Here is a 24,458-nt window from a genome sequence, read left to right on the forward strand (position 1 = left end):
CCTGCTAATGATTGTGCCCGGGGGCAGAGGGTTTTGATCTTTTGTCTTCTCCCTCTGACCCTATTTGCAAATATATACCTTTTGTCTCACCAACAATGTGTGCCTAAGGATTATTATTCAATGAGCCTCCAAAGAAACGAACCATGATTTTTACATCAACTGGATGATTCAAACTGTTCACACTGCAAACAAGGGAAAAAATCTGGGCTGCTTGCCCTGCATGTGTGGCAGGGGGTGGAGCCAGGCTGCTCACTCCACAAAGGAGGATCTCGGGGCCTACAGCCTGTAAGTCCATAGCCCTAGGGTTTGTGGTCCACATAGTGTGTAGCCTCCTGCCATCCAGAACTTGAACAGCCCTGGGGTAAGAGAAGGGGATTGAAGTAGCACTTGGGGAAGGGGCAGGTTGCCCCAACAGACATACCCTAGATCAGTGGTTTTCAACGCTTTTTGTTCCAGGATTCATTTGTAAATGTCAACGGCCACTCCCAAGCCACTGCCCCTCCCCATGTGTGACGCAGGTTGTGGGCGCATGGGGAGCGGGGGGCCCCAAGCGTTTCCTTGCTGGCTGGAATTCTGCCAGCCTCCAAGCAAAAAGCTCTTTCCCACATTTTTTCTCCTTCAAAGAAGAATCTATTTTTAAAGTTTGTCCTCAGCCCTGTCGTATATTCTTGTGACCCAGTTTTGGGTCATGACCCACGGGCTGAGATGCTGTCCTAGGTAATTAGTCTTGTCTGATCTATTACTCATAGATGCCCAGTTCCAAGGAATGCTTTCCCCAGTGCCCTCTGTGAACCTTCTTTTATCCAGAGAATTCTGCCAACTGTGCAGATGTCCGAGTAAGTGTATACGTAGCCATCTGTAACCACTACATGGCTGCAAGAGACTTGGAGCAAGCTATGAGCTGCAGGCAGCCCAGTAGATCTAAAGGGAGGAGCTGCAAAACTGTGAAGAGCTGTTGCAAGCTACAGCAGAGTGGAGAGGGCTGCAGCAAAGCATCAGGTCTGCTGGTTGTGCAGATGAGTAGCCCCTGCGCTCAGCAGTGAGAGGGAAAGTTCTGATGACTGGAAGGGGCAGAGCTAGGAGTTATATGAGCCCAGCTCCTGGACTAGAGACTCAATCTAGCCTGAGACATGGAGGGGGACTGCTTGCAGAGTGCTTCATGTCTGGCTCTGACAGCCTATGAGGAAAGAGGTCCCTGGAGAAAGAGACCCTGTATAGTGGTAGCCCAAAGAGCTCAACCTTGGGGCTGGCAGCAGCTAACACGGGAGTGAGTAGCCCAGAGGGCTGAAGCTGGGCACGGGCAGTAGCTATGAAAGTAGAGAGCCTTACAAAAGGCAACCCTGGTTTATATTTATGGTTGTATCTGCTGTTTGTCCACAAGGCATGGGGTGGCTTCTCGGGTGGAAAAAGGCCACTACAGGTGCCAAGTGAAAGGGTTCTGGGGTTGCTACAACCAGTAAGGGTGCCTGGTGAAGGACAGCAAATCTGCTGTCAGCCCTGGTGGATTAATTGGTGTGGTGGCCAAGACTCCGCAGAAATTAAGTAAGGGACCCTGTGGAGTAAGGAGGGTATAGCAGGGGCTTGGAGGGCCTGCTACTTCTAAGAACAGACAGAAGGCAATTAAGGGCCATGCCTGAGAAGCAGCCTGTAGGTGTGGCCAGGACTGATTGGAGTCATCTGACCCAGGAGGGGTGCTGGGCTTGGAATGGATATAAGCCCAGGCCTGAGTTGAGCCAGCTGTAAAATCCTGGAGGCTGATGAGGGAACATCTCCTAAGCAAAATGGCTGCAGCTTCTGAGTGCCAGCGCAGAGAGAACAGCCTGCAGCAGTGTGGAGGTTTTGGAAGGGAATATAGGGAGGAAGAGTTCCTGGGGGGGGTGGGGGAGGTGAGTAAGAGGGGCCCAGAGCCCAAAGAAGGGCTGAGTGGGGGACCAGGAGGTCCAGTAGGCTGGAATTGGACCAAGTGTAGGGCCAGAGGGTCTAGGAGCCCAGAGAGGAGCTGAGTGGGGGACCAGGGGACTCAATAGCCTGAGTGGGGCTGAGAGTGTCGAGCGAGAACATCAGAGAGTGATGACACTTGTGAGGCATGGGATGTGGCATAGGGATGGACAGAGCTATGGAATCGGCTCTAAAGGCCATGACCACAGACATCTGGTAGTTATTAGGATAAGACCATGTCTGGGAAGCCCTGGAGCAGCCTCCCTTCTGTAAAGATAGATATAGCAAGGCATGGCAAGTGACAAAAGGGGGACTACCCAAGGGCAGCAAAGTAAGTAAGGGCTGAAGGGACTCCAGGGGCCTGCACTCGCAGCCACCCCTGCAGGAAAACCCTGTTACAGAGGGGCTGATACAAGCTCTGTTGAATAAGGTGGGTCAACAGAGATCAACTGGGAGTAGAGATGCCCTGGTCAAAAGTGGAATTGGTTAATGATCAGGTCTCTTCTGCAGACACCAAGCAAGGTGGAGTGAGACACCTAAAGTCACCCTCTGCTAGCCTGAGGACAGCCTCCCAAACTCGCATTAATTACCCTCAAGACCTGGGGGACAAAGGCAGGGCAGTATCATGCTGGGAATGGGGTGACGAGTTATTTTGGGTATGGCAACAGGCTTGGGGTGGCTGCCAGAGGGTGCCAGAGCCACCTTAGAGTGTTTAATAGGTCTTTCTCCAATAACTAAACATTGTCGCCCATCTGTAAAATGGAATCTTCTTTCCCTTTGAATCTGAAGCTGCACCTTAGAGGTGGAGCCTGTGACACCACCCACTCCCTCAGGTAGATAAAACCCATGCTATCTGAAGATGATCTTCAGCCATTGAGAACAACATAAGAGAGATAATAAGGCTGAAAATAAAGTGCAAAAGCAAGTAACAGAAGACAAAAAAAAAAAAAAACAAGAGCAGCTTCAGATTCAAAGGGAAAGAAGATTCCATTTTACAGATGGGCGACAATGTTTAGTTATTGGAGAAAGACCTATTAAACGCTACCATTTTCAGCATGAAACAATTTGGTGTGTAATTAAATGCTGTATAATGAATCTCACATATCATTTTGCTCAGATTACTTCAGTTTTACATGGTAATGCAGTCAGTATTTTGTCCTCAATCCTTTCCCCACTCAACAATTTGATTCTGTGGACTAATAAGTCACAAAGTATAGGGCCGTCATCTATTTCTTAGTGCGCTGGCTGGTAACAACTAGGTAAACATATCATACATCCCCCGGGACACCTTTTCAGAACTTGCTTGTTTGCCTACTGGCATGTATTGGACTTGTAACTACCTGCATCTGGGCTTGTGTGCAAGAGCCTGCAGCTAGATTTCAGTACTCGGTTCAGGCAGCCTGTCCTGACAAAATAGTGCAGCCAAAAGCTCTGGCTGCTGGTTGTGTCTGACCCTTGCCCAAGCATGCTAGGCAAGGAGTTTCCTATGAATTGAACCTTTCTATGCAGCTGGAGCAGGGTTGATCATAGAATCAAAGAAAATGGGGGTTGGAAGGGACCTCAGGAGGGCATCTAGTCCTGCTCCAAGGAGGACCATCCCCACCTACGTCAACCCAGCTAAATGCAATGCTGCAATTTCCCCCTGCAGATTTTCTAACCCTGTGCCCACAGCAGCAGTAACAGTCTTCTCCTATATTCTTGTGCTGCATTTGTTTCCCTCCCCCAGCCTCTCCTACACCTTTAGCAAAAATCTCTGCTTCTCACCTGTGTTCCAGTGTTCGTTGCAGGGCTGGGGTCATATTCTCTTTGGTGAATATGACAGAGCTGCGCTGGAGTTCCTTGCCCTGTACCTTGCACCATTGGAAAGCAGCACTGCAAATACTAGCAGTGTTCCCCACTGCCCCTCTAACCAGGAGCCCAGTAGGCTTGGGCACTTAGCCAAAAGCAAAACCAATTATCGTGGTTACATGACAAGTTGCTCATCTTTCCTTTCTTGAGCAGACCATGTAGATGACAGTCCAAGCTTCCTGTATCTCACTCTGGACAGAGTCCTGTGGTCCAATCACTGTCAGCCTGGATGTCTGGAGATGAGCCCCCATTTCCCAAACCTATTAATGCAGTGGTATCCAAACCTTTTACGGTGAAGATCACTTTTTGGAAGTAAAGGGCACCCCAGGATCTACTGCCTCTCCTCCTGCCCTGTCTTGCCTCCCCTATCCTGCCCCCCACCGGGACATGTACCCCACTGCTGGGTGGATAAGGGGGTGAGGCTCAGCTGAAAGAAAATGTAGAAATAACAAAGTTTATAACAGTTGGGGTCATGCCCTGCTCTGGTCTGGGACTCTCTGCCATGCAGGGGCACATGAGGGGGGCTCCCATTGCTCAGTGCAGCCTAGTGGAGGCCTTGGGGGCCCATGCACCCCCCACCTGTGCTCTGGGACAAAGCATCTGCTGCTGCAGGCTGCCTGCTGTACCCGGAGCACAGGAGTGGAGGTAGCATGGTCCTCGGAGCACCGGGGGGGGGCACAAGCCCCCAAGGGCTCTGCTGGTGTTGCAAAAAATTGCGGTCCGTTTCTTGGAGGCCACTAAAATCACAGACACACGCTCATTAGATGGCACAAAAGGTGTATTTGCAAATAGGGTCAGAGCAGAGTCAAAGACTCAGATTACTCTGAATCCACCAAGGAATTTTTGCAGGCTGTATTTAACTTTTTCCTCCTGGGCACGTGTGCAGAAACAGGAACTCTTACAGCTCATTTCCGTTTCATACAAACATATATGTGGTTACATCACTACATCCATCGCATGTACATTATAATTAACTACTTAAGTATGCAGGGCAGAGAAGTAAATATGCATCAGCTAATTGAGCATGCTCAGAAAGTTCTATAGGTCACCAAGAGTTTAACCCACCCCCCCCCCTTTCAAGGACACAGTCAGTTGAATTCCAGCTTCTGTAATCTGCATGAGAAAAGCTAGGAGAAGCTGGGGGAGAGTCTGTGATTTAGTATAAGAAGAGCTGTGGCAAGGCTGGGCAAGGAGAAAAGTCCTTGGCAGTGTTTCTTTCTTATCAGGCGCAAGATGCAAGCTGTGCATTTCTAACAATGCTCCATTTCTAACAATATTCCATTTCTAGCACTGGGCTGCACCTAGTGGCAGGAGCCCCACTCCCATATGCCCCTGGGTGGTGGAGAGTCCCAGACATGGGCTGTGTTGGGGCCCAACCCCACTTCTCTGCCGCCGCTGGCCTGAGTTTTGCCCACCCAGCAGCCAAAGGAGGGAACCCGTTGTCACCCCAGAGAAGCCCCCTGGGGTTCCAATCCTCCCACCACCCAATGGGGCTGGGGTCCTACTTCCCCTTCTCCTGGCTGAGCCACAGGTCGGTCCCTTACTGCAGGGGCCTCAGTCTGGCACCTGTCCCTTCCCTCTCCCACAGATTGACCCACTGGGGCTGGGAGTGGCAGGTGTGCACATGTATGTGTGCACAGCTGTTCTCCCAGCCCAGGATTGACCTAAAGAGGCTTGGGGTTTGACTGGTTGATCGTGAGCCCTGGGTTGGTATCCATCACTGTATTGATGCAACAGGCCCAGCTGTCCTTGGCACCTATGAGCCCTTTCTTTTTGAGAACCTGTGAGGTCCTGTTAAAAAAACAGCATCTTCAGAACAAAGCCTTCCTTCATTGCAAAAGTATTCATTCAAAGGGGACAAACAGTAAAAGGGCTGGATGCTTCATTCTCACCTACACCTTAATCTTTTCTCACTAGCTTCTGTGAGCCCATCTCCTCAGCTCTGCTAAACCCCAGCTCAGCCCAGCTAAGGTGTTCTACTCACACCATCTTCACTGATTGCCTTTCTTGCATGCACACCAGCCTCTGGCTTCTTTACTATTCATTCCACTCAGGAAAAGCACAAACCAACTGCAGATGCTTCCTTAGCCTGATGAAGGCTATTTATACCCAAAAGCTTGCAAAGAAGAATTTTCCAACTATTTGAGTTGGTCTAATAAAAGATATCAGATTTACCCAAAGAACCTTGTTTGCTCACAGCTGGCATCCCCTTTGTATCTGTGGTGATGTCTACACAGCACAGCATACTGCCCAGCAGAGGTACCCAAGCTAGTTCTCAATGAAGTGGCTCACTCTGGAAGCAGTAGAACATGGTAACATGGTGTTCCCCTGCTGAGAAATGGGATGTATTCAGGGTATGTTCAGAGCTGGCTCAGGTATTCTGCATGGTAGCACAGTTGTGCCATGCAGAGTGCCTCTGCGTCTCCCGGCTAGTCTCTTGGCTTCACTGACACTCCTCTGGCAGCTTTCATACTCGTTAACCCCTCCCCCCTCCTCCCAGCCTCCAATCTTTTCTAAACTCCAGGGTCCTGTAAAGTTTGGTACCTTCCTTTTGACCCTAGTCTTAGCCTTGAGAAGAGTAAACTATTCTCAGCCTGCCTGGAGCCAGATAGACGTTATTCTCCAATAAACAGTTTTCCATTGTTTCCTCTAGGTCTCTTATCTAGGGCATTGTTTTACCTTTCCGGCATGATTCCTTTAACAACTCTGTTTGATCCAACTCCACAGCAGGTAACCCATCACAGGCAGACACACTGTGCCATGCACAAGATTCATAAGAATAATACAAGTATTTCCCAGTTTGTCACATCCTACATCCTAGGTATGTCCAACATTCACCTACCTGCTATTTGCACCTGTAAGTGGGCACTCAAATGGATACTCGATTTCTAATGACAAAATCCCACTTATTTTCATACCACTAGCATTTGCTGTGTTGTGGTTCAAACCTGGGTTCCCACAGCAGTGATTTTGGATAGGGGATGTGGCAAGGGACATGGTCTGATCAAAGCTGCATTACTGTAACTAGCATGGTCTCTTTGGGACTTCTGCAGCCAAATTAAAGCAATTCAGAGCCTGAGAGCCTGTTCTAATTTACCTGTTGACTCACAATCTGGAGAACATGAAGGTAGCATGCAGTCCCTATTTTGCCTTCCCCTTCAGATCACACATACCCAAGCCCAGTGCTTTTCTTTTTTTACAGCTGCTGCTGAATGCTGTAAAATCTGGTTGGTCAGATGCACTAATGAGTATTGCAAATTACCATTATTCACTGCCTTTTTATTAAGGCAAGAACATTTTATAATTCATATCATTGTTAGCTATCTTACTGCACCCTACATGTGTTGATCTTTCATTTAACTGTACAACTAGGTTTTTGCTCTAAAAACAAAATCATGATCCCAAAGCACATACAGAAAGCTCTGTGAAGAAAGCCTAAGGGAGCTGACTTTATTTCTTCAGCAAGTCTCATGTTTACCTTAGAAGAATAAACAGTGCTCATGGTAGGATCATGTTGTTATACAGGTCTTTTTTCAATTTTTTTTTCCTTGCTTAATTATACTTAATTACTGGTGTGTGTGTTTCCGTGTGCATGTATGTGTATATATACAGACACATGCATACACATAGTCCACCCTTCTAAAAATGATCTTCCGAGTCAGACAGGTTAAACTATGGGACAGAGGTACAGGTAACTGGCTTTTCCAGAGTCAGGAGCAGAGGGGCACTTGGCTCCTGTCAGAAAATGAGCTACAATGGTGAGAAATCCCAATGAAGGCTGTAAAGCATGTGTGGGTTGTGAGCTAATAGGGCATTTACCAAATGTACACTTTAGTCATTTCTATTAACCCATGTAAAAGGCGTAATTTGTAGATGTAAGCAGCTCTCCTCCTGAGAGCCGAGCATGTGCTGTGTGTGGGAGAGAGCAATGATAAAATATCTCCCAAACTAGCAAGAAAAACTCGCAAAGAAAATAGGTTTCTGTGCCAAACTGGGCAAGGCTCGTGCTCAGACGGATGGGGATTGACGCAGGCTGTTAATGCCAATGCTTGCTCTCTAATCTACCTCCCAGAGAGATTCTCTAGGCTCTGTTTTCATCATTTCTCATCCATTCAAACATGTCTGTGCCTTCCTTTCTTGTTCCAGGGTGTGCAGGACTGTTCCTCTTTGCTGGCTGGAGGGAAGTGGAGACCAAATATTGGTGCCTCTCTGTCTGACAGGGAGTAGACAGGGAACAGTGTGGAGGATTGCACTCAGACCTGCTATGCCAAGCGCACTCTGCTACTGCTTCTCTTTTGCACTGGTCACTATCTATGGGAGTATAACAGGACCATTCCCCAGGGGCGTCTGTGATGCTCCCCTGGTGGCCATGCAGCTCCAGCCGCACTGGGCTCCCCAGGGTAACCTCCCTTTTCCTCTTGCCTACTACACCACAATGGAATTATTTTTCCTGTTGTAGAATGGAGGCTGCCCCCGGACCTGTAAGTGAGTCTTACCCTGCCTTGACCAGCGAGTCCATCCCAGTCCTGTTGTTTAATGCCCTAAGCGGGGTCCCTGTGGCCTGTGAGTACCCCAAGGAACCAGTTACCTTAAGGGCTATTTGTAGTCTCCTTCTGCCCTTCCAGCCATGCCCACACCTCACAGGTGTTAGTGTAGCACTAGCTTCTATGGTTGTCAGCTGCTACATGGTACCTGTCTCCAGAGGCCTACAGCGCCTATACTGGTGGAGTGGGTGGGGGCAGAATATGGCCTGTAGGCTGGATCTGGCCCACTAGTTGATTGTATGCAGCCCACAGCTGCCCCTGCAGCTCTCCACATGAGGCTGAGCCCTACCCACTGTCACCTGGGGCAGCCCAGGCAGTGATCCCACCTGCCCTATGCCTGCTAAGGGCACTGCCTTGCACCCGCTAAGGGCACCACCCAGGTCCTGACCAGCATGCACAGCTTCCTGGCAGGGTTGCTGCCACTGATGCAGCAGCTGCCCTGTAGTCTGCAAGTCACTGTTAGCCCTTTACTTGCATCACTTCGGAAACAGCCTGGGTGCTGGTCAATCCCTCTCTGCAGCCATCCTGATCAGGAGCTCCTCCCCCTGCTACCTGTAGGAACTGACCACCTACTCTGACTCAAGCCCTGGGCTTACACACCCTGAAGTCCTGCCCCCTTTCTGTCCTGTTGCTTCCCAGCCACATATAGGAGTTTCCCCTTTTAATTAAGAGCCAGCCTGAGCTCCTGGCCTGCTGCATTCTCTTAAAGTAAGAGGAGCCCTCTGGCTCTCTGTTACAGGGAGATTCAGGCCCCCTTGGCCACAGAATGGGGTGAATAAGTGGGGGTTATCAGTCTAGCTTTGGTAAGCCTTACTGCCTGACACAGAACACCTGCGTCAGGAGATTTCCCCTTCTTTAAGTACCACTGGGGAAGGCTACACCACAGATGGTCATCATGAAACTCAAAAGTCTGGATCATCTCCTTGCATGTTGGCCTCCAGCTTGGCAATGACAGTTTATCACACTTTCACAAGGACTCGGCCCCTACTAAGCCACAGAGCACTGGGACTCCTGGAGACTGATGTTAGGAGGAGGTGATGCTTCTCCTGGTATGTTAGAGAGTGAATCAAGGAGAATCTAAAAGGCTGAGTGAGCCTGTCCAGCAAAGAATGGGACATCAAAACCATCCTGTCCGCACGATATCAGGACATAGGGACACACAAAGAAATGATCAGGAGGCAGGTTTAAAACTAATGAAAGGAAGTTCTCTTTCACGAAGTGTGTAACAAACTTGTGAAAGTCGCTGCCACAAATGTTATAGAGGCTGACTGTTTAACCAGATTTCAAAGGGAACTAGACTCCATGAAGGATAGGTCTGTGCCAGTGGATATTAAGCATTATATTTATGAGTACAAGTTCTACATTAGGAGTGTGTAGGCCTCTAAATGCTGGAAGCTGTAAAGGGGCAGGGGACAGATCAGTCTCGATAGGACTTTTTCCCTTAGTGTCTGTTTTGTGCCTCTGTGAGATACAGAATAGTGGGTTAGATGAATCTGTGATGTGACCCAGTGTGGCACTCCTTATGTTCTAGGACAGTGTTTCTCAACCCGTGGGTCACAACCCAAAAGTGGGTTGCAAGAATATTTCAAAGGAGTGTGAGCTGCAGCAGGGCAGAGGGGTGGTGGGAGGGCATCTGCCCCTTCCAGCAGGGAAGGGGGTATGGGAGAGCTGTGTGGCCAGGCTGGCAGCACTGGGGACAGGGCCAATGCTTGCAGGGGTGGCTGGACACACTGTTGTAGGTTGGGACTGGCCATGATCAAGATGCCTGGTATGGCATGGCAACTCCAGCCAAGCCCAGGGTAGATGAGGTGCCATAGGCCTCTCCTCTTTCTCCCTCCAGCCCGTGCCAGGATCGGACTCGCTCCACTGCTGCCCACATAAGCTGGAGCCAACGCAGTCACTGTGCTCCAGCCCAGGTAGGACGGGGCAGCAGGTCGGGGGGAGGGAGGGCAGGAGGCTGCGGGTTGGGAGTGAGCCCAGGGGTAGGGAGCTGAAGGCTGGGGATCAGCCAAGGTGTGTGGGTTAGGACAAGCCATGGATCTTTGCCAATGGGGCCCAGGAGAAAACAGGTTGAGAACCACTGTTCTAAGAGACCCCTGTCATTTCTTGGACTTCTTCCCCACTCCACAGACACTTTTAAACCCCTAAATTTGTGTCCCTCTTTGCCCACCTGAGTGGCACTCAGCAGGCCCAGTACTTTAGGAACCTGTGTGTCTGCACAGGTGAATGAAGGCATGCAGTCTGAAAAATCAACCTGTTGGGCATAGGCCTGATATGCACAAACTGTCCCATTGCTGGAGCCCTTCCTTCTGCCCCCTCCCACACACAGACCTATTTGTCCTTAGGAGAAGTCAGGCCAGTACGGACATTTCCTGCATGGAATAAAATCTATGCTTGTCCCTTCAACTAGGACCAGCCGAGTGTGCCTTTTTCTGAGATGCATTGCTCCCCCAGACTTCTCTAGCGATTCCAGTGGACTCAAAGCTTTCATTGAAAAGGCAATTACCCCTTATGGCTGCAAAGAAAAACTTCTGAGTGTCACTGCCTGCCTGAGTCTGCAGAAAGCTGAAAACGGTAGTCCTGAGAGGTGTGAATGACTGCTTTCACCTGAGGGAGTTAATTATGAAGTGTAGCAATGGTGAGGGAACTGATATCTTTTGAGTGCATGGCAGCTTTTTATTTGACCAGAATCAGTCAGCTAAAGTGTGTGTCCCCAGTGAATTGAGATCACAGTAATACCTTTTAGGTCATTTTATCCCTGTCTTGAAGACATTGTAAGATTAGATTCCCCTGCAGAGGGTTGATCTAAGCTAGTTTGCTATGTCCCAAGGCTTATAGCTTCCCCTTCAGGAACTCTGAGACTGCTGACTCTTAGGAAGTTCTCCTGACTTTTACCAAGTGTCAGGTATCCAGGTTGTAGCCATATTGGTCTAGAGGCAAAAGGAAGCAGAACTCGTGGTAGAGGTGATATCTTTTATTAGAAGAACTAGATGTTTGCAAAAAAAATTCTTCAATTACAAGCTTTCAGGCACAGGCACCTTTCTTCAGGCATAGGAGAAAAGATTGTAAAAGTCCTCCTGGGGTAGAAACAAAAGGTCATACTTCATAGGAGAGTTGAAGGTGTGGTAGAATCTCCTGTTTGGAACAGTTCTGTTTACCTCAAAATTGTTTGATGGCAAGCAGGATGTAGTCATGTTTCCTTTGGGTTATGAAGAAGAGCATTCCATCTTTTTACTCTTCTGTGAAATATGAAACAACATAACCAGAAGGAAATATTACTCTACATCCTGTTTGCCACCAAACAACTTTGAGATAAACAAACTATGCTAACTTTTTTCTTTGAGCCTAATCTGCATATAAAATGACACAGGCAGGCATGGTAGAACCAGGCGGCCACCTGGGGCCCATACAGAAAGGGGGCCCAAAAATGGTAATTTTAAAATGATTATTATCATTATCTCTGGTGAAGGGGACACCGATACTAAAAGTTCATATGGGACCACCAGGAGTCTAGGTATCATGCTGCTAATCTGCATAAAATAAACTTCCAAACAGGAGATTTTTACCACACCTTCAGCTCTCCTATGAAATATGTACTTTCATTTCTATGGAGGAGAACTTTTACAATCTTTTCTCCGATGCCTGAAGAAGGGTGCTTGTGCCCAAAAGCTTGCAAATAATTATTTTTTTGCAAACATCTAGTTCTAATAAAAGATATCACCTCTACCACGAATTCTGATTCCTGATTTTTACAGCATTTTCCAGTTCCTAGTGTCACCCCATTACTCCAGGTTATCATCTAGCAGTCATAATGAATTAAGAGAGTGAGCACAAGCAGCAGGCAACAGAGAAAAACTTCACAGTTACATAAGGTGGGACAACAGGGTTGGCCACCTATAGAATCCCAGCCTTCCTTCCCAGACAATTCTGACATCTGTTTTTAGCCCAAGAGATAAAGATGAGGAGCCTCAAGGGAAGTAGTAAATTGTCCTTCATGGAACTCCTCAGTGAATCTAATGTGGTTTATGCCAGTTTAGGGCCTACCCCTGGGATAGGGACAGAAGCTACGCATAAACTGGTTTAAGTGATCAGAAACTGGATTAAACCTGTAACAGAACATAAGTTCAGTGCACATAAACCAGTTTCAAAATGGCCAAAACTGGTTTAAGATAAACCTGGTAGAATGTAGTATCAGACTTAACTGATTTGGGTCAAACCGGTTTATGGAGCTTCTGCCCCAGACCCCCTCCTGGTTTTAAGTTGATCACAGTCCCCCAACATCCCAGCATGCTTTTCAGACCTGGGCTGGGTTGTGCTGTCTGCTCCAGAGAGTAGGGCTGGCCCCATCCCTCTTCTCTCTACCAGAGCAAGGATAGGAGCATGGGCACATGCCAGCCAGCATGGCCCGCTAAGGCGAAGGGCAGTGCCGTAGCAATGAAGTTTGTTGCCCGGGGCAAGGCCCACGGCAGCAGCCCGCTCTCACCCCACTCGCAGATCTGGGAAGCACATGGCCTCCATACTTGCCCAGGAGTGCACACAGTGGTGAGAGCTGTACTTCCCCCATCCCCATGCCACCCCCAAACATACCACTTGCAACTCTGTCCCATGCCCTGCCCTGACTGGGCAGCACTTTTTAGTGACCCTTCACTTCAGTGCAGCTGTGGGCAGGAAGGCTTGGCAGTCGGACTGGCTGCATGGGATGAGTTCATCATGTCTGTGGCTGCCAAGGCTGGCTCGGAAGTGCTGATGGGCCTGGGAGCAGGCAAACAGCTGCCACGGGCTTGTGTGGCTACAGATACTGCTGCTGTACCCCCTGCACGGTGACAGACCAACCAGAGGTTCCTTTGCTCCCCTCACCTCTAGTGGGAGCCACTGGGCTGAAACTCTCCCCACCACTCTCAACCCACCCACCCAGAAAGCACAGCAGGGGCAGGAATGGGAAGAGGAGGAGGCGAGTGGAGCACAGCAGCACCCAGCTGGCTGCAGCCACACCAGGAACAGTCTTACCAGAAGGTGCACATTGGCTGGGGCCAGCAGGGCTGTTCTGCTCCCCTCACCTCCAGCTGTGGCTCTTGCTCCCGCCATGCCACTCTGGGTGGGTGGACTCCTGCCCAATGCATGGAGCTCCAGCTCCAACTCCTGGCTGCCTTCAACCCACTCTGCAGGGGCTGCTCATCATGCCAGGCAAGTGGAGTGGGTGGAAGGCAGCTAGGGGCTAAAGCAGGAGCTCCATGCACTGGACAGGAGCCTCCTGGCTCAAGCTTCCTGCCTGCCCACCCAAAGCAGCGTGGCAGCAGCAGTGGCAGCAGCAGCTGGAGGCAAAACAGCCCTGCTGACCCTGGCTGGCACACAGCTTCCAGTGCAACTGCAGCTGGCTGGGTGCTGCATGGTGATGGACAGGGGGTGTGACAGCAGCTGCTGTGGGCACACAAGTCCCCACAGCAGGCACCTGCCAGACTCTGGGCCCACTGGCGCCTCCCAGCTGGCCCGGGCAGCTGTGGGCATGATGAACTTGTCCTGCACAGCCAGTCACGCTACCAAGGTGCCCACCCACAGCTGCACCAGCATTCCCTTTACACCACTGCCCATGTGTGCCAGGCTAGGCAGTCATGGAGCCTCAGCCAGCTGGGAAAGGCCCTGCCTATGCATTCCATCCTGGGCCAGCCCCTCTGCATCTGCCCTCAGCACCACCCACGGGCTGGCTTGGCTCAGCACCCCAGCCTCAGCTGTGGGTTAGGTGGGCAGATGACAGGACCATGCCAGCCAACTCTGACCATGCCCTGTGCCACATGAGTGGCCAGTGAGGCATAAAGCCAGGCAGACCCCAGCCAGGGTCCCCAAGCCAGTAGGACAGAGGGGAGACAGGGGACTTTAATCCCTCCCTGCCCCCCGCCTTTGCCTGAGATGCTGCCCGGGCCAGTATCTGGCCATTCCCCCTCCCCTGCTCTGGGGACAAATCTAGCAGGAGTTGCTTCCCCTTTCCCTCTCCAAGCACACCCTGGCTGGGGTCCCTGAAGGCAAGGGTAGGGGTTTTAAATCCATCCCCAATCATACTTAGTGGCCTGCCAGGGCCTGGTCACCTCCCCACCTCCAGGCCAGCTTCCCTCCAGCCTTGGAGCCGTTGCAGAAGGGAAGGGAGGGCTCATTCTAGCACCCCCGGCTTCTGGCCTGAGCCACTGCAGGCATGTGGCCGCATTTCCGGAATCAAAAGTGAATGTCTGTTCACTTGCAAATCCGTTCAATCTACGCAGGTTAGACTAACCTGCAAAGATTGAATTAATTCAAGCTCAGGCTTTTTGGATGTCTGTACTTAGCCCTGGAGTGGCTGGCCCCAACATCTCTTCAGCCCTGGTCTTCCTACTGCAGAAATGTACTTTTTGACAGAAGGACAGTCTTTTGTTCAGTTTTGTGTAGCACGTAGCCCAAGACCAGCCCAGTCCACAAACTTATCATTACTGCAGCTTGTCTCAGAAAATTGTTGTGAGACTAAATTCATTGAAATCCATGAAGTATTTTTCATTCCTTACACAGAAAGTAGAGAGTGTTATTATTTGTTCAGCTATTATTTTTTCCAATTTCTTTATTTTCATGTCTATTTGTTCCCAAACTGCCTGGTTGCAGGAAGGTATTCTAGAATTTGAGTTTCCATGTCTAACAACACAAGTACATCTGAATTAGTACACAATCATTCACAGTTTGAGTGCCGGCCTGACTACTTCATTTGGAGATACGCTTGTTGATGAACATACTATCTGAAAGGGGATTGCTGCCAAATCTTTCATTCTTGAAACCTTCTACCCAAGCTCACTGAAAAATAAAGCGATAAATGCTAATTTCAATGACTCCCAGGGCCATGCTCACAAAGTATTTACACAGCATTTACCCATAACATTTCAGCCAAAAATAATTGTAAGACTTTCTTCTTGTAATGATTTGAAAAGGCCATTGCCATGCGCCACCTGCCCCTCTGTGTAACATTTCCAGTCCTGTTCTTTCACTGGCAGTTGCAGAGCCCAGATGCCAAGCTGGAGAAGATAATTTCCCTGTAGCAATGAACATCTGGCTCCCTGGCAAACTCTATAGATTATTGTGCCGATAGCTTTGGAGCTGCTTCCCATTACATGGTTATGTTGCACATACAATGAAAGCCTCTTGAACACCTTTTGTCTTTCACTTACCTTTTAAAGGTAAAGAATTTTCCTCTTCCATAAATGAGGATGGTTCCAGTCAAAAGTTCCTGGCATCTGCCTTTTCTATACAACACCCTAGGGTTCCTTGAGCTCCTTCCAAGGGTGCCACAGGGTGCCACGCAATGTTAGTACTGACAGGTGTGCAAACATGTTTCACAAAATAAACCCAGATATTTCCCATAGAAATCCATAGTGTTGAATACATTCTGACCTGTTGTAGTCTTCTGTGCTGTTTGCAAAAGAAAAATTGCTTTATTATTTTTCTATAGACTAACAGCTGGCATTTTCTGAGAAGTGCTTTGAGACTAACAAATGGTGCCTTGAGTCTAATGAGGGATGCCTTGAGTCTTAAAAAGGTTTTACCAGCTTTAGGATGAGCTGGTAAAACCAGCTCCACCATCTGCTTTACCACCTTTAGGATGAGCCTTGGTGCTGACCCACCTTTTCTGTTTACATTGGTCTTTTCTTTTTCTAGAAATGTAATGTTCTTTACTACACAAGTTTCTCTCAGCCTTAGTCAGTGCTAATGGACCTAGCCCTAGCTGAGAATTGGGACCTTTATGTTTTCTTATGGCTGGTATTCAAGTGTATTCCAGTAGCGTTAACAAGCTCCTAATCAGGATCTGTGCTAGCTACTCCATAAACATGAAGATATGAGATATGATATGATATGATATGATATGAGGACATTCCTGCTTCAAACATAATTACAGTGTAAAAGACAGAAAGACTTGTGTCTGCCAGTTGGATGATTTCCTACCTTCTGCCATCATTTACATATATGTGGAGTTTAAAATGGGTAGCGAATGCCTGCCATTGAAATGTGAATGGTGTTACTGGATTTGACTGCTGTTACCAAGACTGAGCTTTAAAAGGACTGCAGTGATGAATCTGGCCTACAAAGTGCAACCTGGATGTAAAACTCAACTCAGACTGGTAGCATTCATATCCACTCATCATAGGTGTAAATGTCCACACCAGTTACAAGAAAGTGGAAAAATAGGCCTCCACTCAGATTATTCTTTGCCAATGAAAAATCTGCCTTCTGTCTTGTATCAAATGCACTGAAAGGCCCTGACATGACATTAAATTATTTCCTTCCTCTTTAATACCCAACATCTTATTCAATAGTTAGCATTCAGCATAGTGTAGCAGTGGATTAGTGTGGTTGAGCTAAACTACTGTGGCTTGAGCAGTTTTACAAAAATAGTTGTTTTATATTAGACAAACATGGAGTTTTGGTTAGTCTGAGGTAACAGCAAATGAGGCAGAAATACAAAAAAATACTTGGAAGGCTGAGCCTTATCTCTCTGCTCAGTCTCTCACTTAAGTAACAGTCATTCTTGATCATTCACACAATTTTCTTTACATCCATCCTTATTCTGACATTTACATCCATCCTTATTCTGACTTTGCTCTTTTCCAGGACTTGGGAAGTAAACATTAACAATAAAAGCCCAAATTCATCCTTGGTCTGACTCCATTAATTTTAAGAAATTGACCTCCTGGGTGACTAAAAATTGGTTTTAATACAATGATGCCCAATATTCAAATTCAGCTTTTGGACAGTGAAACTCTAGCCCCTCTCTTCAGTTGTCTACAGCTTGTAAAATAAAGACTGTTGCACTAAAATGTCTTATGCTTTTTGTCAGCCTGCTATTGTTACTGGTTTTGATAGCACCTGTTATCAAAATGGCACAGACCTGTCCTAAAGAATGTACCCAACTACACAAGCCCTGTAGTATGTTATTGAAGTGACCAAACAGACACTAAGGAACAATCAACTAACTGAAAAATGACATTGATTTTAAACCCTGCCCTGTGCCTATCTGTGGTCTAGTAAGAGGAATATCTGCTGTGGTTTGCTGTTTTCCTTAGGAACAGTTTCTGGCTGGATATTTCACATGCACAGGGAAAGAAGACTACAGGGGAGCAGCTGTCAGGTACAGTCATGCCCTGCTTTTGCCCCTCCCAGAATCTGCCCCTTCTGCACACCCAGTCACAGAGGGAGGGATACAGAATTAAAGGGCACAGACTTCTCCAATAAACAGCAACTCCTACACACCTTCTCTGCTCTGCTTAGATTACTTCTTTCTGCTGCTGTCAGGATTAATCTGCACGAGAGGCTGTGCAGAGATTATACAGGAGTTCCTGGCTAGCTAGAATTGCACCATCCATGTGAACATGCATTTTGTGGATAGGATCATCCTTTCACGTCAGCTGAGCTATTTACCAGCACAGCACACACAGGAGCATATACGTTACAGAACAGAAAGGTTTACCGGGAACCAGACTCCTCCAGTGATCATCTGAATCCTACCTCAGGTCCTTGGACACTGAGCCTTTTATTTTGTCAGGTTTCAAGTGCAAACACACGCTGGTTGCCAGCTGTCTCTCAGAGCCACGGGCAAAATGCCTGTAGAGAGTGTGTTAGTCCAACCTAATAACTTAGGTGTGGAATAACTAGCACTTTTGAAATGGACTCCAGTGAAGTCATCTCTGGGTGGAAAAAAGCTTTATTAAGAGATGTATTTTGCTGCCTAAAAATAACAACCCCCTTTTGTACAAACCAGGCTCCTCCAGGGAGGCCCAGTGTTTGGTTGCCTAAAGGAATCTTAATCAATGAGACATTTGGATTAGGCCACTTGCCTCTCTTAAGTTACTTAGAAGTATAGGCAGACATGACTGTAGAACCTGGCCTTCACCCATGCTGCCTACACATATTGCAGCAGTGAGTTTGCTGTTTTAGTGGTTTTGTTTAATTGGCATGAAAGCTTTCACAAGTCTGAGCCAATTAAAAAACCTTGAACTGAAATGTATGAATGTGTTAATTGCTAGGTATGCAGGGCTCAATTCACTGACATGGGGCAAGGTGTGCAACCTGTGCCTCTTGCACCACCTGCCTCCAGGGAGTGGGTCCTGTTCAAATCCATTGTCTTTCCCCTGAAGGGGAGTGGGTTTCATAGCTCACTGGGTCTTCCTAGGTATCTACTACATATAAAGTTTTCTTGGGGTGGTACACTGGCATCCACAGCTACCTAAACCAATGGTTGGCAATCCGTGGCCCGCGGGCCAGATCCAACTCATGGAACTGGGGCTTTGATGACATCTGGTGGCAGAGGACCCTTGGCAAGGAGAAATGGTGGCAATAATGGCAGTGATGGCCAGGTCCTAATACTATCCCACCTTGGACCTGAGCTAGGACATTGCAGCCTGCCACTAGAAATATTGCTGACCACTGGCCTAAACTCATCACCCCAGAACTCTTAGAGTGGTCCTGGCCACATCCAGGGCCCCAGGTGGATCACGTGTAGCCCCATCCCCTCCACTCCAGGGGGATTTCCCAGCGTGCAAGCCAGATTTGAAGCTGAATAGATTTAAAAATGTGCAAAGCATTATGGAATAAAAATGAATATAACAGGCTTACCTTCTTGGAGCTTGGGTTGAGTCCCAGGATCAAGGGTCTGTTGTTTAATTGGTGGAGCCCACCCACCAATCCAGAGGCAGAACAAGGGAAGCAATGCCCCACCCTTTTCCGAAGGGAGGGGGCAGAGCAGCTGGACCTGAATTGGAACTGCACCAGCCAGGTCCGGACAACTTTGGGGGTGGAGCCCCTGAAAAGTATAAAAGAGGATCATGCTCAGCAGGCTGGGGAAGAGATGCCTCGAAGGACTTAAGAGTGGAGCAAGAAAAGCTGGGGAGCTCTTCCCCAGCAGGCAATAGGCCCAGGGCTCCTGAAGTCACTACTGGAGGAGCAGCCTTGGGAGTGGTGTGAGACTGCTCAGGCTGTAAATGGCACCTGGGGACGGTGCACGGAGACCCAGCCCTGGGAGTGGTGTGAGACCACTCAGGCCCATCACGGTGCATGGTTTGGTGCATGGAGTCCAGGTTTTGGGAGTCGCAAGTGGCAGTTTGATCCTGCAAGCCTGGCGGGTGGCTGGGTGTCATGGTGCAGATTTCGGCCCACGGAGCGAGGGCTCTGGGAGCCATGAGTGGTGTCTCAAGCCTGCAACCCCAGAGGGCTGGTGGGTCCCATGGTGTGCAGGGTGGCACATGGGCCTGGGCCTTAGGAGCTGCAACAGGGAGGCTCAGGCCCATAACTCTGGCAGGCGACCAGGCAGGGAGGTACATGAGTGTCACACATAGAGCCAGCCCTGGGAGTAGCTCAAGGCTGCTCGGGCCCCACATGGTGCGCAGGTCGGTGCCTGTAGAGTTGGCGCTGGGAGCAGCTCAAGGCTGCTCGGGCCCCACATGGTGCGCAGGTCGTTGCACGTAGAGTCGGCCCTGGGAGCAGCTCAAGGCTGCTCAAGTTAGCCCTGGCTCTAGGCTGGATAGCCAAAGCCCTGTAGTGTGGCTCAGCATTAAACTAAAAGAGCCCCGGTACCCTGAGAAGGGCCCACGAAGGGGAAAAACTCCTGATGTGAGGCTGGGGAGCCAGAGCCAGTGAGGGCTCAGCTCCCATAGGAGCTCCCTGGGTACCCAACACGGGGCACAGGGACCAGAGGGAAGAACCCTCAACTCAAGGCCAACGGCTCCAGGAGACCTGAGACTGTGTGGGGACCCAGAGGAAGAACTGTGAGTTACTGGGAACCCGGGTCCCGCATGGGAGGTGCCCCCGGGCAAGGGACCCTGGGGGGAGTGGGCCTAGGGGGAGAAGACCCTATCCCATTTGAGGGACCAAGTGGTTGGAACCCAGATAGAGTGCATCTACCATCTGGTATAGTTATGTTTCCTATTCGGTATCTATTGTTATTGTTGGTGTTATAAATAGTTGGGTGTATTAATTCTGTATAATGGGCTCTGTAAGGATATCTTTATTAGGTAACCCACTTGTGGTATAAATTTGCTGGATTGACTGTCCTGGGATCCACCCCTCTTCTGGGCCTGATGCACAGGTACTTACCCGAATGTCCTCCCTAGGGCCGACTTCCTCCAGCTCACAGACCTTTATATGTATATTTGTATTTATATCTGCAATTATAAATTGCAGAGTTTAATTATAAATTAAAGAGTTTAATTATAAATATTTAAATATATATATATATATATGCTGGTAACTCAGTAAATTGTATATAATTAAGAACTTTGGCTTGGGCTAACCCTATAGAAGAAAGAGGGATGCACTCGAAATTCTGGCATCCCTCTCACAGTACCCCCCTCCTGCCTACCCATCCCATCCAAATGAGAATAGGGCACACCCTTGGGTGTACCCGGGTTACATGAACATTAGCAAGGCTATTCCCGCAAGATAAAAGTACGTCCGATACTTTCTTGAGTTTTCCCTATGCAGGGTTTTGGGCACCATCCTCTGATGCAGCTGGCACACTATTGATAAAGACAAGTATTTCCCCTGTCAGGTAAATACAACTGAATCCTGGCTAGATGGACTACTGGTCTGAAGCAGTAGGGCAATTTCTATGTTCTCCATTTGTTTCTCGTTTTTATCATTCTAGGGCCAAATATTCTATTCCCTAACAATATGAATATCCCCAGTAGATTAGAACTTGGCCCAGGGCTTTCATTCAGGACCAGGAAACAATCTGAACATAAACATTTACTGCCCCAGAAAACATACCATTTTCCCAAATGATTTTATTTCTTTAAATTTAAGGTGGTGCTGGTCACCTTTGCTCTAAAAATACCACAAGCTGCAGCCTAACTATTTTCCAAATAATTAATCTTTCCAGTGGAATAACTTAAAGCCCTACATTTCCTGTTATGTTATACAGCTGCAATTTGTAGCCAGAGCTCCTGCACAGTGATACGTGGGCAAAGTGCCAAATACATGGCGCTTTACCTACACAAGTGCCCTACATAAATAATCCTTAACCACAAGTTAAACAGTTAGGGACTGTTCTGTTTGAGAAGAAAGGCTGGGGAAACAAAAGACTTTTTTATAACTCTGCATTAAAATTTCAATTGATGCTCATAAGATTTTATTTTGTAAGTTTCACATCTGGAAATAACCCTTTTTTATGCACCGTGATTTGTGTCAGGAGGAAGCTCAACTTCATTCTGCCACACAAATGGTTTTATTGACTAATTCGTGTTTCAAACTAATATTTGTCTGTCATAAAAATTACAGTCTCCTGCTTATCTGCAGTCCAGATATATTACTGGTGCCTACAGAGCAAATCCACCTTCCTGTGCTTCTCTACTAAGCAATACAATTAGCATTCATAAGGATAGATTCTTCTCTTATTTACTTCAATGGTAATGAGCTGATGTCTGCACAGGGCTTTGCATATCTAAAATGCTATGTATAAATACAACCAATAGTATTTACTGTAGATTGAGAATGACTCTAATAACTGCATTAGAATTCAATTAGATAAATAGCGATTTAAATGAAATCAGTCTGATCTATTGGCCAGACTCTTGGCCCTGTGCTGGCACTTTGCTTTGTTCCAGAGAAAAAGTTCTGTACTAATGCCTTAAACATTAAGCTGAGGAATGGTGGTATAGGATTGTTAGGTCACTCAGAATCGATGCAACTGGCTTCATACCAAGTGTCCACTGGAGGTGCCTTGGAGGTAAGGAAGTGCGATCCAAATGCCATTGTGATCTGGAAAATCCCAGCAATATAACAACTACTTGACTCAGAGCAGCCTTGAGGCTGGGCATAACTCGGAGCAGTCTTGAGGTTGTTATGGCATGTGCCAGGAACCAAAGTGGCCCCCTGCCAGCTACAGAATCAGGATGGCAACAAGGGCTTAGGGACAGATACTACACATAAACTGGTTTAAGTGATCAGAAGCTGATTTAAACCTGTAACAGAACAGATGTTCAGTGTACATAAACCAGTTTGAAAATGGCTGAAACCAGTTTGAGATAAACCTGGTTGAATGTAGTATCAGACTTAACTGATTTTAGGTTAAACTGGTTTATACAATGTCTGTCCCTTTGCTGGTTTAAGGTGAACCAGACACCCCAACATGCTGTCTGGGCTGGGCTGGGCTCTTTACTCCACTGCAGGGCTGGCTCTTCCCCTCTGCTCCCTGGCTGGAGCTTGGCACAGACTTGCAGGCGCAGAGTGTCTGCCTGGCTTCCCCTTGCTAAACAGTGATTATTCCCCACTCCCCTCTGCCTTATGCAGATACCTCAGCATTAGCTAGCAGACCACATGCTAGCTACAGTCAGTGCTGTAGGAGAGGACAGAGGCAGACAGGCTTTTTGGAGCTAATCAACAGGTAGCTTAATGTCCTTCCTGGGAAGAGCTGTTTAAGAAGAGCTCCATTAGTTAATGGAGAGGGGCTTTATTTTCTTAATGAGTTGATAAATTCTGAGTTAAGGATGGTAAGCATTACCTGCTGGGCTGCTGAGGTGGGGGGCGGGGGGCGAGGGGGAGTGAAGAATAGTAAGTTCATCCTGCCTTTCAGCTCTGCCCTGTGGAAGTAAAGGGAGGGCTGCTCTACCGCCCCTGGGGTTCTAGCCTGAGCCAGTGCAGGCATGTCTTCATTTCTGGGATGTCTGTCTAGGTTACAAACTGATTTAGCCTAGCCAGGTTAGACTAACCTGCAAAGATTGAATCAATTCGGGCTCAGGCTTTTTAAATGTCTGTCCCTAGCCAAGATGAGATAAAGCTTCATTTGACATGCCTTTCTCCTTGGATCTTACACAAAGCGTCGCTCTAGCAGACTTGAGAATTGGGCCCTTCCACTCTAGCAAGGACAGAGAAACCCACCAAGTGGATGAGATCTGTTCCCCATTCCAAAGCTGACTAATGTATGTGTTATCACGAAGAAAAAATAATACATTCACCATAAAGTTATGACAGAATAGAGTATCACTGAAATCAGAAGAAGCTCAAGGTTTTCCCATCACGAAAAGAACTCAAACTGTTTTGGGTTCAAATGTCCAAATATATCAGATACCTAAAGATAATGGTAGGATTTTCAGGTTGGACACCTCCTTCCCTTGAAATCAGTGAGGCATCAGTGATCACCTACTTGAACACATCCCACTAGGCAGTTCTCTGCATCTTGAGACCTATAAATACTTTTGAAAAAAAATCAAGTGCAGGGTGAATTGGAGCTCAGGTCAGCAATACAAAATGAGTACATCCCTGTTGGATATATGTCTCATGCCTCTGTGTATATCCATGGGTGGATCCAGGATTTTGAAAAGAGGGATTCATATGGTGTGGTGTATCATTGCCTATTACTGAACACATTTTTCTCTGGGTCAAAAGAAACTAAAAATTTACAAATATACTAAGGGCCTAGGGCTGTATTATTCAGTTTAAGATGGAAGCAAAAACAATCACTTTATTAGAATGTGCATTACCACATTTACTTGAATAGAAGACAACCCTGATTATAAGATGACCCCCCGCAACTCAATTCTATATATGGAAAATTTATAAACGTGTTATAATTTTCCAGGTAGAGAATCTAATTATTGGAGGTTTGCCTTGAATTTGTCCCCTCCCTGTTGCTACAGACAGGAAAATAAATCTGGGGAGTCAGGTAGCCTTTGCTTTCTGCTTCCTCCACCTTTTCCCCCTGCCAGTCCCTACCCTCTTTCCTTATTGTCAGACCCTGCTCTTCCTGAGTACACGGAAGCGAGGAAGGTTGTTGGTTGTAGCCATGTTGGTCTAAGGACATAGGTAGGCAAGGCTCTATGGGTAGCATATTTTAAAACAATAACCTTGAAACTGAACATAGCTGTAGCAATTTGGATATAGTACCCATGCACTTATCTGATCCAGAACTGATGCATGATCCCCATGAATGCTGTGTTCCCCTGGAGGCTGGTGGGGGGCACGGCGAGCTCCTGCAGGCAGCAGTGGCGGTGTTGGCAGCAGGAGAGTGGAGGCAGTGAGCTCCCACAGGTGGCTGCAGCAGTGTCAGCGGTGGGGGGTGGTTAGCACTGACCAGCAGTCAGCGACCACCTACAGACACCGCTGGCAGCATCAGCAGCAGCCAGCGATGATTGG

This window comes from Crocodylus porosus, unplaced genomic scaffold (genome assembly GCF_001723895.1).
Source record: "Crocodylus porosus isolate Cpor-Errol unplaced genomic scaffold, CroPor_comp1, whole genome shotgun sequence".
Classification (NCBI taxonomy): domain Eukaryota; kingdom Metazoa; phylum Chordata; order Crocodylia; family Crocodylidae; genus Crocodylus; species Crocodylus porosus.